At 40.2% G+C, this 15,250-nt stretch overlaps 1 protein-coding gene across 2 annotated transcripts in view; it reads left to right on the top strand.

Moving 5' to 3' along the window:
* RARB (retinoic acid receptor beta) overlaps nucleotides 1–15,250 on the top strand; it is a 318,900-nt gene that overhangs the window by 1,143 nt on the left and 302,507 nt on the right. For both annotated transcript variants that reach the window (XM_052692251.1, XM_052692253.1), the window contains exon 2: nucleotides 7,410–7,495. The gene's annotated coding sequence lies outside the window, so the exon portion shown is untranslated. The remainder of the gene's footprint in view (nucleotides 1–7,409; nucleotides 7,496–15,250) is intronic.

A 15,250-nucleotide genomic window follows, 5' to 3' on the forward strand; every position in this document is an offset into this window, starting at 1 on the left:
TTAACGAGAATGCTGGTTTTGATTTAAAATATGGATTAAATCTGTTCAGTATGAACCAAGTCCTGGGTAAGAGCTTGATGTGTCAGCATCTGTTTGCATCTGATTTTAACGATCGGAGGAGGTTGATGCTGTGCCTGTGTAGGCAAGGTACCAGAGAAGTAGGTTTTGCTGGATGGAGGGATGTGAGAAAGGTCTCTGTTAGGCTGTTAGTTCAGTGAGAGCAATTGCCCAGTATAGGCCCTGCCTCAGTCTTGGCTGTCATTATTCTGTACTTGAGCATGCTTGTGAGGAGTGCAGCCGCCAGCTGCAGAGCAGATGCTGTGTTTGTGTCCTGTTGGTTCCCTCCTGTGTCTTCTCGCAGAGCCGAGGCTCTGTGGCCCACTATCAGGCTGGTTTGCCCTAACAGCAGCATGAGAAGGCATCTCCATCCCGTCTGAAAACCTGGTTCTTTGGAGATTGGCTGAACATTAGAAAAAACTTATTCTTAGAAAGAGTGGTGAGGCAGTGGCACAGACTGCCCAGGGAGGTGGTGGAGTCACCTTCCCTGGGAGTGCTGAAGAACCACGTGGATGTGGCACGTAAGGAGACGTGAGCATTTAGTAGGCATGATGGTGATGGATTGACAGTTGGACTGGATGATCTTAGAGATCTTTTCCAGTGGTGAAGATTCTGTGATGCCACCCACAGCTGCTACACCGTGATGCCTTGGTGGTGTTCTGCTGAAGTAGCTTTGTGCGTATCTGTAGTAGAAGAGATTTACTGTCACAAGAATGCTGTCCTGTTCCAGGACAGTGGAGCTCTCACGTGAGCAAGGTGTACTAGGCTTGATATTTGCTCACATCTCCACATGTGAGTGGAATGAAACAATAAAGTATTCTGGTGAATTCCCTGTTAGGAGGTGCCCGTGGATGTGCAGGGTAGGAGCCTGGGCCAGATGTGCCTGAAAGAGGACATCCATCCTCACATTTCTGACTGCACGGATACTGTGGGAGAGGTCCCTTCTGACTTCTGTGCATTCACACATGTAAAACCAGAGTGGCAAGGAGGCTCAATCGGTTTTGTGCTAAAACTTGTATTTCTTGCATGAAATACCAGTGTTTTCAAAACAAAGATATAATTTTCCACTACTTTACACCCCAGGACATGACTCTCCAGCATGCATTGGCAATGCTTTAAAAGGCTTCTGCTTCTCTGTAGGGTGCAGAACAAAGTCAGGCTGGCGTTCATTTGCCGGCAGCTATGGGATACTTTTGTCATGGTGGAAGCTTCTTCTAATGCTGCTCAGCCAGCATAGAACTTGCATAGAACATTACTTGCATAGAACATTACTATGTTTGTGCTTGTTCAGTAACCTGTTGGCTAACTGGTGTCTTGTAGCACTGAATTCCCTAAGCTACCTGTTTTAAATCTGTTGTCTCTTAATGTCACTGATACTCTACTTGCTTATATATTAGTGACAACAGTTACTGAAATACTCTGATACAGCTTAGCTAATCCTAATCATGAGGTCTATTACAATGTGTATTTTAAGCACAAACTAATGTTAAAGCTTAGGCAAAATGTAAGAAAAAAATAATGTCAAGTTTTGCTTCTTTGTGGCTTGTCTTCCAATTAAATATTCAGTACCATAGGTGATGGCCTTTATGTGTCCCAAGGTAGTGATGAAATGACAGTTAAATTGTATTTCCCTCCTTCAAAGCAATGTGCAGTATGCTGCTTGCTACCAGAGTGGGAAAACTTGAAGTGTTCAAGAGTCATTTAACTTTTTCTTCTCTGTAACCTACAGTTTAGTTCAAATTCATGGAAATGTGTTGGAAAATGCTGGATGTGAAGTACATGAGAGAGGCCTATGCTGGAAAAAAATGAAAATATCATGGGAAAAAAAGGAAATGTAGAGTGTGTGTAGAATTTACTCCTTTACCTATAAGGAGTACATTCTTTAGGAGCTGCTTATGTTAGTGAAGGCAAAAATAACTTCATTTTTATTAAATATGTATTTAGTTTGCTAAAGTAATACTTTGAAGATATTGGGTATATCTTTTACACAGCCTAAACATAAACCGGACTGTTCATGTCTTCTCATGTCCTGATGCAGTGAGATCGTTGTTGTTATCTTTGATTAGCCATACATGATTTTGTATGCAAATACAGAAAAATGTATGCAAAACCAAATTGTATTCATAACAAATGTGTGAGGCAATAGACTCTCTTATAATACATGTCTAATTTATGACTTCTTCTGCAGTTATGACCTTCTCAGATCAAAATTAAAATAATTTAGATGTAATTAAGTATGCTGGTATTAATGAACTTACTGATGAAATACACGTGAGCTCATTCAGTTTTCCTTTTTCCTACATTTTTTTGGACTATTTTTGTTTTTAATACAATGTGCAAAACTGTTGCTGATTAGCGTGGCACTTGGGAGGTGGTCTCTGTGAGCTAAACTGGGAGGGTAAGGTAGAGGGGAAAGAGGAATTACCTGGGGAAGTTCCAGCTTGTAAGCTTGAACATGAGTGGGTTTTGTCCATCTCACTGGACCATCAGTGGCAGCACCTTTCTGAGTGCTGTGCAGAACATCCAGCCCACACTGGGCATGGTGTGTTAGCAGGGGCATCTCTTGCCAGAGTCTCTGGGTTCCCTCTTGCTTCCAGTGCTGTGGATTTCTCTGGATTGGTGACTCGGGCTGGGCACAGATCAGCTACAGCACAGGGCTGGGAGCATGTGTGTTTCCCATGCTACAGCAGGTTGGTGGAAGAGGTACCACGCTACCACCATCAAACAGCTGTGCTGTCCTTGCTGTTGCTTTTCTGTCAGGGATTCTGTCAGAATATTACAGTCACTCATGCCTCTTATTGGTAATAAGTTGCTGAAAGCTTGCTTACTTTGGATGTGTTTGTAGCATGCAGAGTTCCTGCCCTGTATTCAGAAATGAATAAAGACATGTGTATAAATATACTCCTATGTATATTTCTCTGTACTAAAACATACTTAATGCTGCTGGATGGAACTTGTGCACTGTACTTGCACAGTGCAGTCTGAAGATCCTGGGCTCAAGTTCTTGGTGGTGGTCAGGATTCTGGAGGTTTTAGCTCTTATCTGGGCAGATATGAAAAAGTTGCTCCCTGCGGCAGCAATATGTACCACAGTAATAGAAGACAAGCTTTAAATAAATGATAAATTGAATCTTTATTAAAGCCATTCTTCCATATGGAGAGCATCTTCTGACTGTACAGAAAGCTGCCTTCCTTGGGTCTGAATGAAATCTGGTGCATCCCTTGTGAGAGCACGCTTTACACTGCCAGGTGTGGCAAATTGCAGTCCAGTACAGGTAACACAGTGTTCCTTTTGCCACATCTCCTTCCTCTCAAATCTGTTTTGACTTCTATCTAGCCTGTCTGTGGATCCTTTGGGTTCAGTGCTGCCAAATGAGTGGCGTATACTGCTTTTGTCATCATCCCATCTCAAATAATAACTTTAAGAAGTGTTTCTCTGTAAGTGGGTGTGCATTCCCCTATGGTACTGCTATACATAAATAAATTAGCATTAGATTCTATTTAGAAATTTTATTTCTTGGAAGTAACTAATAAGAAAATCCTGCTTTTCAAAGCTTTCCATCTAGAGTTCAAAGAAAAGTCAAAGGAAGTTACACATCATATGTTTTTTATTTTTTTCTGGGGTCATCTGCAGGAAGTTGTATACATTCTAAACCACATTCAGTTTTCTTGAAATGCAGATATTTCTTTGTTCAGTCACCGTAAAAAAAAAAAAACAAAAACAAAAACTACTCCACAGTGATCTTGTAGGGGCTCTTGGGGGATTGGAGATGCTGCAGTGGAAGCAGTGCCTTCTCCTGTCTAATGCTCTGCGTTGTTCCTATGAGGTAGATCCCAGAAGAACATACTCTGAGATGAGAAGATATGGTAGCAGATGACTTGTAGGGTGATGCAGTCTGATCAGGGTGAAGTATGTGAAAGACCACATGGCATATTTCCACAAATAGTTAAATGATCCTAACTTGGGGCAGCCACCTTGTCTCAGCTCTCAGTAGCGTTAATATTTCAGTTAAAATATTTTCATTAAAAAACAAAACAAAACAAAAACTTACTGGAAAAGGAAGAGATCAAATTTCAGATATACTAGTTTGCAAGTTTACTGCATCTTCGGATTGGGCCTAATCATCCTTTCTCAAGGCAAATTTTGGTTCATGTCAGTGGCTGTAAGGTCATGCCCCACTTCTAAGTTTTTCCACAAAGATCATTAGCTGCAGTATTAGCTTCTTGTTTCTATTGTATGGTGCCCAAGGGATATTTGGTAATCATATTTTAACTCTTTACTTTCTGGTAGGGAAAGCATAAAAGTGACAGAACATTGTGATACAAGAGGGCGTTGAGTAGGAATTGTCGGTGCTCTTGCAGTGGAGCCTAGTACATGTTGAACTGTCTCTGGCTGAAGGCAATGACCATTCCTTGTGATGTGACTCCTCCTGACATAATGCTGTATTCACCCCTAGGCCCCAGCATAACAAAAGGTAGGGGTGAACTGAAGACAGCCCAGAGGAGAGCTGCCTGTAGCTGGTTTCTGGAGCCTACAACACACAAAAAGCTGTGGGACCTGCTGTAATACAATGGAAAGTACAACAATGACAACAAGGCAGCAAGATTCCAGGTTGCAACAAGCAAGGATTTGCTCAAACATGACAGCAGTAGGCACAGAAATAAGGGAAAAAAGCTGCTTACCTTCAGAAGGCCCCACATCTTTAGGGATCTTCAGTAAGATACTCTTCCACTGCCAACCCTTAAATGAAGTTTGGGAAGGGATGGATCCTGACTCCACGTCTTCCAGTCACTCAGGTGCATTGGATGCACTGAGCTCTCCTGGGTTGCCTCTGCTTTCCTGCTAGATGCTCAATTGCTGGTTCAAGCTGTGACTTCACATTTCTACTACACCTGGGTTACCTAGTCTGGAGAACAGAAGGTGGAGGTCATCTGCAGTCCTCTGTATCCTACTGGGCTGTGATGGAACAGAGAGAAAGCCTTCTCTGCAGTGTGCAGAGAATGAGTGACATGTAGACATCTCAAAATAGGTGACCAGGTGTAAGCAAAGAGAATGAGCTAAGTGCTTCTGTATGGAGCTACTACTGCTAGTGACTGCCATCTTCCTGCTGGGCTGAGGGTGGCTCTGGACAAATAAACATCATGCTTTTCTGATGGTGGGCTCAGCTGTGGTTCAGAAGTGGAAAGGTGCGTTGAACGTGTTTTTGAAACCCACTGTGGTTTGGCAGAAAAAAAATGCTGTTTTTTGAATAACTAATGAAGATCTCCAGAGTGACCGCTGACACTTTTAGACCTGATGGGAGGAGAATATCCTCACTGTTCTCTGCATTTCCTCAGAGGTTATGATGATTCCAGTGAGAAGCGCTGGAAATGCCCACAGCTTTGGCCTGAAGTGTGCAGTGTTTCCCACAGTCAGGATGCCCAAATGACGTGTGTTGTGTGAATTGTAATTCATTCAGTGTTAGTCTTTGAAGCAGTGTCTCACTCTCTGAACACAGAATAACGTGAGCTGTGTACATTGGTGCCTGTCTTTTGGAATCTTGGAGATCTACTGGTGGAGAGCAAGTTAGTTTGCTACCCTGTGTCTCTGCAAACTTGCTTATAAGTGCAAGGAGGAAGGAACAGTTTATCCACAGCTAAATGCTGGTACCTCCAAAGACAACTTATGTTTTTTGGTTGTGTTTTTTTTTTTTTTTTTTTTGCATTAATGACATTAATGCTTTTTCCAGTACTTGAGGTAAACACTGTTGCTGTGATTCAGACTCAGAAGTTTCAGCTTTTCAGAAGGGAATGGAATAAGCAGTGTGCATTAGTGCAAGTAGATACCATCAGTCTCAGCTGCTGCGCATTCCCTACGGGCTGGACTGCGTGGCCTTTCTGCTGAGGCACCGTGGGCTTGTGTAAAACTGGTGGGACTGCTGTTGGCTTGTGCAGGCGCGTGGGCCTCAACAGCTTCTGCCTTGGGGGCTGCCCACCTGCAGAGGGGAAGGCAAGCTTTTCCTGAAGAGGTTGCAGTGAAGGATTGAATTTGCGGAGAAGTGCTGTCCGGTACTCTCAGCAGGGAGCTGCAGCTTTCTGTTCTGGCCCTTGTCTTTAAAATCCTTAACAATATGTATTTTCTAGTATGGAGGTTTGAGCTTTTCAACCCTAAGACAAAATCTCGAAAGGATTGGAGGATGACTTAGTAATTGAGTAATATAAGCAATTTTAATTCCCTTTTTGCTTCCATGTGTGTTTAAATCATATTCAGTGTTATCCAGCATTGTACACATTTAAAAGAGGAAGGCATTTTCTTTTTTAAATTGAAGGCTGAAATATGTTAAGCTATTGTCAATGGAATCTCAAGAAAAAGGCCAAAAATCACTGGGTCCAGATTGGAAACATGGGAGCAGCATTGTTAGTTCTAACAGTTGCAGTACGGAAGTTGCCTTGCTGCTAGAGCTGTTCGTTTTGGGTGTTTTGGTTTGGATTTTACAGGCCAGGTAATTGGTCAATATTGTTGAATATATATCTTTGATTTAGAGTATTTCTCAATGAAAGAATCCACTGGAGAAGTGTTTACAAAGTAATATTATGAGTACTAAAGGCTGGAGAGAGCACTTTATTAGTTCAGTGCTCATTGTTTTGTAGTGCTGCTGCTATGTGAGAGAAGTACTGTATTGTCTTCCCTGGCTATTTTCTGCATTTTTGCTTGGTCATGGGCAGACTTTTCTATTTTTTTTTCTTCCTGAGGATTTTTTCCTTTTTTTCCTTCTCCCTTTGACATTTTTCTTCTCCTGTTTTTCTTGCTGGGTAGAAGCAGGTTGACAGGAGTGGTGGATCTTCTTGGATCTAAAGGACTGGTAGAAGCCACGTTACTGAAAACACATACCCATTGTTAAAAGAGGTTGGAGTTTTGTTATGTTGATGGTTCAGTTGCTAAGTGTTTCAGCTGTTTTTTCAGCTGGTTGTTTTTCTTTGTTTATTTGTTTTCAATTCCCCAAAACTTGAGTAAACTGGGGAAAGTTGGTTGTGTGTGCTGGGTGTTAGTGCACATTTGACCAGCCCTGAAATTCTTGAGCGCTTACTGAGAATTTTGGCATGGATGTCTGCTTCTTCGTTGTGTTGGGACTGAGAAGAGGGGTCCGCATTGCAATCTCTAGAGGCATTCAGTGGGAGCGGGAGCCTAAGGCATTAAAATCCAAAGACTTCACCCAAGCAAGACTGGTTTATGATTCATTGTTTGTCCATGCTGGAGATAGTACTAGATGTTTCCTAATTTTGCCCAGAGTATCAGTCATTGTTCTGGTGATGAGTGTGTGCTGTTATTCCTTCAAAACGACTTTTTGACTGCTCTTTCCCATTTTCTTCCAGGATGTCGATCTGGCTTAGGTCTTTGAAAACTACCCCACTTCAAGCTCCCTCTGAGTTGCTTCAGGAGTGAAGGTAGAGTTAAGGGGGTAAGTTAAAAATCCACTCACAGAATCCAAGTAGATTGAATTTCGTAGTTAGTTCCTTCTCCTTTGCACGGCGGTCTCCGGTTCCTTTTTTCTTCAGAGGTGCTTGGTCCATGACAGCAGGCTGTCTGTAATAGAGAAGGGGAAATCTAAAGGAGGGGAGTGACTTTGAAAATATGGTAAAAATGTAATGAATGGAGCACTTATAGGGAAAATACCGATGTCGACTATATCAGGTAAGCACTTTAGAAGTGAAAAGTGCCCCCCTGGTGGTTTGTTCTCCTTTTAACTGTTATCTTTGAAAAATCTAATTGGAATCACAGTTGAACTATAGTGATAAAATATGTTTTTGGTAGGTAAAATGGAAATAATATGTACTTCTCAACTGGCAGTGTTGCTGGAAATGGTAGGTGCATGTAGAAATCCAACACAAATTCCCATTTCTTTTTTCATCCTAAGGGCAGAGTACCCTTGGTGCAAAGCCCCTGGGACCTATATAGTCATTAGCAGATGGAGAGGAACATTAATCTTCTACCCAGAAACCTGCCCCAGCACATAAAGGAGGGATCATCTCTGTTGTGAGGATTGCTAGTGGTTGCATTAAACATGCGTATAATCATAGTGCCAGCCACACTTGCTGCTCATTGTTGTGTTTGTTTGCTCTAAATCTCCGGATTTCACTTTTTCTGTCCATGTGCTGTGGAACAGTAACAGTGTTTCTGCTTCTCAGGATGTGGGCAGAAGCTTCTTCCAGCCCTTTTAAAATCTTCCTATTGCCATAAGCAGTAGAGTACATTAAGATACTTCAGGTACTTTTTTTGCATAGTGGAAACGTATGATTTTTCTGTGTTGTTCAGTGTTTCTTATTTGGCAGTGATCTAGGAGACAGGCATTGTTAATGATGTATCTCAGCAGCACAGTTTTATGGGAGCGTAGTTTAAGGTTAGGAGTATGTCCAGTCTCCAAACTGCCTAGTGAGTGTTCTGTTTGGAAACAAATGCCAGCTGGCAGTGGTTGAGGAGTGCATGCTTATTCTGCTCATGATAGCCAAAACATGCTCCCCGCTGTGTGCTTTTGGCAGCTTTGCATTGGCAATATGTCTCAAATGCCAGTTGCATGTCCTCCTTTCTTCCTCATAAGTGTGTCCCATAAGGCATGATTTAGACTAAATAAAAACGTGCCTCTGTTAGAGTCAGTAACATATGGAAAGAGGCTGGTTTCAAAAATCAAAGTCTTTCTGAAACACCTGTAGTATATTATTTCCACTGTGGAAATAAAAAGGTAATGATTGTGTCTTGCTATCCTCAGTTGCAAATTGGCCTTAAATTCCTGAAGATTTGGTGATTGTTATGACACTAATTCTTAGACAAACTACATGGAGGGGGAGGGAGAAAGCAATGTAATGGGTGGAGTTTTACTCCTGGAGTAGCTGTGTGTTGTGATTATTTGATGCCTTATCTAACCACGTATGTGGATGAAATATTATGTTCAGATCCTAAAATTTTAATTCATCATCTCATGTCTGTCTTCCTATTTGCTGATTCTGTGAACTGTTTTAAGTCAGTAAATATCCCAAATATGTTACGTTTTATTGAAAAATACTTGGTTGTGCGTGTGAGCAGCCTGACTTTTACACGTACAGTGAATATGCTTAGTTGAAGTACTTGAAGCAGTTTGTGAGTTGTGGTACAATGGCTATGAGTTCTTAAGAATCTGAAGGTAAAGAATTCCATTCTACATTCCTTTGTCATTTTTATCTCCAGCAAGAGTGTAACAAGTAAACAAAAACAACGCCCACCCACCCTCCCCTCAAAAAACTGAACAATGAAGCTTTTCAGTTTAGTACCCCAACAACTGCGTTTAAGGTCAAGTCAACCCTAGGGTAAGCAACGTGCTTAGAAATTGAACTTAAATACAGGAGTATTTCTAAATCCCAAATTGCTTTTCCTTTGAGATGATTTTACACCTCTTTTGTTTGCAGTGGATGTTGATATTTGGTGCTATGGTAGTTCTTAGGCAATTGAAATACCTTTCTCCTTTACTAAAGCAATGAACTTCTGTTGAGATCTGATCAGACACGGAAGTTTAAAAGTCAGTTACTCTTCTTTGAAGATCCTTAGGAAGGAGTTGACATCTTGTCCAAATCATGAACCTTCTCAACACTGGGATCACACAGCTGAAGAAAGAAAAGAGCAGTATCTATTGGGAAAACACTAGTTTTGTGGATGCTGTGCACCTGCATTTCTGAAGCTTGCTTTCAGTGACAGATTAGATCTTGTTGCCTGCTCACCTTAGAACAGTCTGCATTTCCCAGTCAGTAGTAGGGGAGTGAATTAAGAAAGGCCTTACTGTGATCCCTATCTCAAACTCATGAGTGTGCCTAAGCAGCCTGATACCACAATCACATTATTTTCTCCCTCTCTGGCCAGAAGTTGCTTTCAACAGCTGCTCCAGAAAGGTACAGGAGGTCTCCTTCTAAGTTATGTGCTTCTGTGCTGTACCTGTCAGCTCATGATTTTTTGGATATTCGAGGAGATGGGCACTGATGTTCAGGTAACTGTTTGTCTTATAGTAATTTTGAGAGTCGAATTGTTCTGGGAGTTGGGTTGAAATAATACTGTTGCACACTGCTGATTCATGCTGTAAAAAAACCTTGAGTATGACGTGCAAAAAAAAAAAAAAATATTTTGAAAAGAAGGTTGCAAAGCCAAATCCTCAGAAGTTATGAAATGTCAGATCTGTGTTATTTTCTTCAGTGCCTGTAACTAGTGCAGGAAGATAGGTCTTGCAACTGTAATTTCATCATATCCTTACAACTGGGCACCTGAGTGAGATAATAATTATATTGCGGGAAAGAAAAAAGTGTCATGGTTGCAATGTAGTAAATAGAATGTTAGTATTCATGTCTGAGGAAAAACGAGTTTCCTAGGAGACTTATCCTAAGTCAGTGTTCAGGTATTATTTGTGTAGGAGATGAGCAGAGTTGGTTCAACAGAATTTAAATTCCACTTTGGCTTACACATTTTCATTATGTAAACTTAATTGAGATTCAGATCTGCAATAAGTGACTGTGTAACGTGATTGATTTGAGTGAAGTTTTTCCCACTTAGGCTAGTGCTGAATTCTACCTCTAGTCAAAAAAGTTTTATTGAAGTTCTACCAATGCATTTCTGTTTCAGAGCAGCTTTGGGGGCTCTCCAGCAGTGTTATTTCTTCTGCATTATAGGAGCAGCTCTAGTTACATGCCAAAGTAATACGGTCTTATTTTAAAACTGAAAAATAAATGAGACCTATGTAGAAATGGAAACTTTGTTGAGTGCCAGATTCTGACCACACTATTCCCATTGGAAAGAACCAGTAGGACCATTTGTGCAATCTTCTGTCTTATAGCATTAAGAGGTTCACAATGTGGGAAACACTGGAAAAAATGAGTACAAGAAAAGAAAGAAACTTGCCAATGTCCATGTCCTTTAAAATGAGTGCTTATGAAGTACTTGCTGAGATGCATTTTATTTAGATATCAAATTTAATGAGTCTTGTTAGAGCCAGCCAGTCTGCAGTTAATAAGTGTTACTCTGTGGAGAAAAGGCAGATAGAAAAGTTTGGATACTTAAAAAAAAAAACAACCTATGATTGTGTCATGAATATATTAAATAACAAAAACAAAAAACCAACAAAAAAAAATCTCAACGAAACAAGCCACCTTTGGCCTGTTTTCCTAAAACAGTAAGGCTTTTATGTTGGGAGGTTCTGTCTGTCAGGCTTCTTCCCTTCTCATTTTTCATGACATTGAAACTCTTTGTTAAATGTAAGCAGAATTTTAAAGAGTTAGTTGTAGTAACATTACAGGCAAAGTAGATGGGGGAGTGTGAGGATGAGAAATACAGTACTAAGTGTATCTTCTTCAGATGCTAACCCAGTTAAAAAAAACAAAAAAGGTCCAGACACTTTGCCACCAATAATGTGCAAACATATCCATTAAGGATTTTGACGAGAGACCCTAGTGACTTCAGGCAGTAGCTGACTTTCAGTTTTTGTGAAAGGATCAATCAAAGATCATCATTTCACCATAAATGCAAGGCAGAGATTTGCATTATTAACCCAGAGGATTTCCTGAGTAGATCTTGCCTCGAGTCTCAACCTGATCTTGAGTTGGAGACTTCAGAGCAGTTGCAGAGATAAGTATAACTGAATTGAGCTCTACAAGTCTGGAAAGGCTAAAGGAGATGGCAGATGCTGTTGTAGCATTTTAGAAGCATATTCAGCCAGGTAGTATAGATTAGGAAAAAGTCTAGTGAAACGCAAAATCACTAGTTGGTGCAGCTTGATATCCCACCAGACAGCTGTGGTTTACTAACCTGTGACTTAAGGACAGTGTATTGCCTAGCGCAGTTCCTCCTGCATTTGACAGGAAGTTGTTTTATAGACTGGTAGAGCTAGGTGCTCTTAACACTCTCGACAAACAGGTTTTTGTCAGCATTTCTCAGTGATGGTTCATGAATAGCATTATTAGCAGTGCTTCTGCGGGGGAATGTGTAGTACTCAAGGCCCAATTTACTAATTCATAGGGTTGCAACATAGATACTGTTCTGATGTACTGCCCTTCCAAACCTGTTTTACAGTATCAAACTGTTGATCAGGGGTTAAAACCCTTTCACCAGCTTTGTAATATACAGAACAAAAGCTCTTGCATGAGGAAGTGAATTAATCTTGAGCAGAGCTTAGTTCTTTTTAGTCCAGAAAATGGGAATGATGAATTTACATGCTGAGCAAGTATCTTGTTAGCTTAGATGGTAAACTTTATGGGTGGGCTTCCAGCTTTTTAGTTTTACACTGCTTTTGGGGTTGGAGTTGCAGTACTGCTTCCACCTGCAGTTGTCTATTTCTACTGCTGTTTCAATTCCTGAGATGGATCTTCACCTTGTACTTAAAATGAATTAATAGTCTTCTGTAGGCCTTTGGGAGGGCATGGTCAGGTGTGGGAAACTTGACAGTAGACAAAGATGGAACATGCCACAAATTGGATTTCTTCTTTCTGAGGCTTAAAATGGCCCTATCTTTACAGTTTTAGAAAGACAATAAAGATTGATGGCATAAAGAAGGTAGACACAAAGCTCCCACTGACTGTATTTGGTGCATAACTCCTGTCTGTATCTTTACATATCTCCTTAATAATTTACTTGGTGTATGTGGTAGGTGTTTAAGGAGGTGCCAGAGAAGCTACTTGCTTCTGCTTGAGTCTGTAATTATAAATACACTGACTTTTGTATGAGAAACATCAGACAATAAGTCTTGGTGATGGTTAAGTTAATTCACTTCTAGAAGTTCAATAATTCATCTAAGAAGTGTCAGCAGCTGGCTCTTGTTAATGGTAAGCCTTTCATTTCTGTTAAATCAATTGTGAATAATAGAATCCTTCAGAGAAAAATGATGAGGTAAGAATTGATTTCCAAATTGGGTGCCTGGTGTTGGAGCATTAATAAAATCTGGAGCAAGCAGGCAACTAGTACCTAATACACTCTGATCACCTAAGTAGTAATGGTTTTTGTGTATGGTGCTAGATCTGTTAGCATTTCCTCTGTCGCCATTCATCATTGTGTCTATAATTTTATTTTATAATTGTTTTGGTTTTTTCTTTTTTTTACTTCTTAATAGTATGCATTGAATCAAGCACTTACTGTCAAGCTGCTGTGAAACAGAAGTGGCTTTGTCATATCCTCTACTATTTGCTCCCTGTCTGTTGTTACTACTTTTACTACTTTAGGGCTTTCCATAGCGAGGGTCAAAGTAGTGTTTCTGTATTAACAAATTAAATTTAATTTTTTAGGGGGATTTGAAGTAGTCTGCGTAGAATCCTCTGTTATAATCTCTCTCTAAGTTGTAAATCATATTAACAATGCTCTTGATGTGACTTCCTCTGCAAAATCAGTGGGAGACTTAAAGATGGTAGAACATCCAATCAAGGCACAGGAGCCATAGGTGTTTGTGCGTGGGATACCTGTACAACTTCTACCTTCAAGCTTGATGTCAGTGAACTCTACAGAACTGTGTATTAAATAACTCTAGGTTTTTTAATTGTTAATCTCTAACTGAAGACTGGAGTCAGTAGGTGGTTTTGTTTTTTGGTTTTATTTTTTTGTTGTTGTTGTTGTTTTTGTTTTTGTTTGTTTTTGTGCTGGTAGGAACTGTCTTTTTCTGTCCAGGATTGTGCTTACTGATGATCCAGTTTTGTTAAAGTATTTAGTTTGTATGGAACACCACATAGAATCACATCCACTTCCTGTAGAAGTCAGTGGGAGTTTAGCCTAAAACTGGACCAGGATTTGGCCCATAAAGCATAGCAAGAAAAATTAACAGATGTAATAAAACTCTTAAGGCAAATAAAATGTTCTAGCAGGTGTTCATAAATGTGCTTTATGCTCATAGACTCTGTTAAATGTTAATACTAAGGTCCTGCAGAAGCTGCGCATAAGGACTGTGTGAAGGAAGCAAATGTCTGTTAAATGTGCTGTGCAATATTGAAGCAAAGGTGGGTGGCAGTGCAGTGCCATGCTACCTATTAGACTGAAATATGAAAGCTATTAAGGATTCTGCTGAATTTTCATTTTGTGAAGGAGTAGTTTTCAAGAGTGAACATATCATATAAAAAAGCCATGTGTTGTGCAAAACTGGAAGAGTCTTTGTCGGTGTATGCAGTTTTCTTGGACGTATACAGAGCTTATTAAGGATAACTAATAATGTACTATATTAACAATAAATTTAAAGTAAGACAATACCTGGAAGGAAAATACCAGATGGAAAGCAGGTTTTTTGTTTTTTTGTTTTTTTTTTTAATATATTTCATTTTCCTTGAAATAGTTGTTTTTTTTCTTTTGTCGCTTAGGCCAACTCATGGGCAGAAGCACTAGCATAGTCTTAAACATGTTTTGATGTTAGTAGGTGTTGGCAGAATTTTAAATTTAGATCTGTCCTACTCCTAATATTTTTTTCAGTCAACCATTTGACCATCAAGGCACTTGTCAGATGAATTAGGTGGGCAGAATAAGGTCCGTGTTAAATTTCCAAGAGTTTTTTGGTCTTCCTCATTCCAGATTTGCAGGGAAGCATCTTATGGCTTTTTCAGCAGGTTTTGCAGCATGCCCTCGAAAGCTAGTGGCTTGCACTGGCTTGGTTTCTTCTAATAGTTAATTTCATTAGGATTCAGGTCAAACACCGGAACAAAATAAATCCATGTGTACTAGAGTCAGTTCCTAAAATGACACCATGAATGTGGCAGTCATTGTTAGAATGTGTTTTGTTGGTGTTTGATTAATTGACTGTGTTATCATCTCATCAATGCTCAGCCATTGTGTTGCAGGATAAAAGCAACCGCATATTACAAAGATGCTCTCTTTCCCAGTTAACGTCTTAATTTTCTGTTCTAAAAGAGTGCATTAGGCAGTCACTTTAGCTTGGAAAACCCTAAGATTGCTGAGTGAGGGAAGGTCTTTCACTCGACATTTAAATCTATCAAGTTACAAGCTGCTCTTCTATCACATGCTGCTATTAAAATGTCCAGATAATGTCAGAAATACTCTTCCACTCTTGCCTCAGTCTTGTCTGTTCTCAGCAGTGGCAATGCTTGCATATTCTTAGCTGATGGAGATCTCAGAAAATTTGCTGCACCCCTTGTACTTGTTGTACAAAGGATGGAAGTGTGCATACACAGTAAATGCGCGTTGCTTTGTGAGTGAAATTGCAGGACTGGAAGGATGGTGA

The sequence above is a fragment of the Tympanuchus pallidicinctus genome, unplaced genomic scaffold (genome assembly GCF_026119805.1).
Source record: "Tympanuchus pallidicinctus isolate F22 unplaced genomic scaffold, pur_lepc_1.0 scaffold3, whole genome shotgun sequence".
Taxonomy (NCBI): Eukaryota; Metazoa; Chordata; class Aves; order Galliformes; family Phasianidae; genus Tympanuchus; species Tympanuchus pallidicinctus.